Source organism: Carlito syrichta, unplaced genomic scaffold (genome assembly GCF_000164805.1).
Source record: "Carlito syrichta isolate Samal-C Ts95f unplaced genomic scaffold, Tarsius_syrichta-2.0.1 Scaffold305238, whole genome shotgun sequence".
NCBI lineage: Eukaryota > Metazoa > Chordata > Mammalia > Primates > Tarsiidae > Carlito > Carlito syrichta.
In genome coordinates this window covers 303,012-304,522 of record NW_007249334.1, presented here as the reverse complement: position 1 = coordinate 304,522, position 1,511 = coordinate 303,012, and positions in this window count along the sequence as shown.

The following is a 1,511-nucleotide window of genomic DNA, read 5'->3' as shown; positions in this document are numbered from 1 at the left end:
CTGGGCAACTTGGCGAGACCTCATCTCTACCATAAATCAAAAATCAAGCAGGGCTCAGTGGCTCAGCCTGTAATCTCACGCCCTGGGAGGCTGAGGTGAGTGAATTGCCTGAGCCCACGGGTTCGAGACCCGCCTGGGCAACTTGGCGAGACCTCATCTCTACAATAAATCAAAAAATTAACCGGGCGTGGTAGCGCACGCCTGTAGTTCCAGCTACTTGGAAGGCTGAGGTGGAAGGATGGCCGGAGTCCACCGGATTGAGGCTGCAGTGGCCGGGAGCGGCCACTGCACTCCAGTCTGGGCGACAGTGAGACTCCAACTCAAAAAAAAAAAAAAAAAATTTTTTTTAGAGACAGGGCCTTGCTCTGTTGTCCAGGCTGGAGTGTGGTGGTCCGACCAAGCTCACTGTAACCTTGAACTCCTGGGCTCAAGCAATCTCTTCCCTCAGTCTCCCTAGTTGCTGGGATGACAGATGCATGCACGCCAGGAAGGGGGGGGTCTCCCTATGTTGCCCAGGCTGGTCATGAACTCCTGACCTCCGGCAATCCTCCCGCCTTGGCCTCCCAAAATACCAGGATGACAGGTGTGAGCCACCGTGCGTGGCCAATCTGACTGCTTTATCAGGGTTCCTGGCTGCTGTGAGATTAGGCCGAAGGAGGTCAAGGCTGGAAGTGACAGAGCCATCGGGGGTGAGAGGTGACACACACGAGGGTGGCAGCAGAGATATGAGAAGAGCCAGCAGGCCTTGCTGCTAGGGCCAGTGCAGGGTGTCAGGTAAGGGAATCAGCGGACTTTTGCTGCTGAATCACGGCTCCCCGCAGCCTTGACCTCCTGGGCTCAGGTGATCCTCCCTCTTCAGCCTCCTGAGTAGCTGGGACTAGAGGTGCATGCCACCGCACACAGTTAATTTTTTGACTTTTTGGAAAAATGAGGTCTCCCTAGGTTGCCCAGGCTGGTCTCGAACTCCTGGGCTCATGCCATTCTTCCACCTCGGCCTTCCAAAGTGCTGGGACCACAGGTGTGGTTTCCCACTGGTCTTAGGAGGTGTCCTCGTCCTCTTCCGACCGCTGAGGTCTGACATGCGTGGGCCCCAGCTGGCCTCACCTTCTGCCTGCCTCTCCAGCCTCAGCCATGCTGGCCTTGGGGGTCTCTGCCTGAGTCCAGCAGCTGGGCTGGCCCGACCCCTGGCCTCCACCCTTGATGTCTTTCCTGCCAGGACTGCCCTCCGCCAGACGGTTGCTCCTTGGTGGTCCCTCCCGAAGTCAGACTGTCCCTAGAGACGACAGCCCGACACCTGTCATTTTTTTTTTTGAGTTGGAGTCTCACTGTGTAGCCCAGGCTGGAGTGCAGGGACACACTCACGGCCACTGCAGCTCAACCGGCTGGGCTCAGTGATCCTTCCGCCTCAGCTTTCCAAGTAGCTGGAACCACAGGCGCGTGCCACCACCCGTAGCTAAGTTTTTGATTTATTGTAGAGATGAGGTCTCACCAAGTTGCCCAGGCTGGTCTTG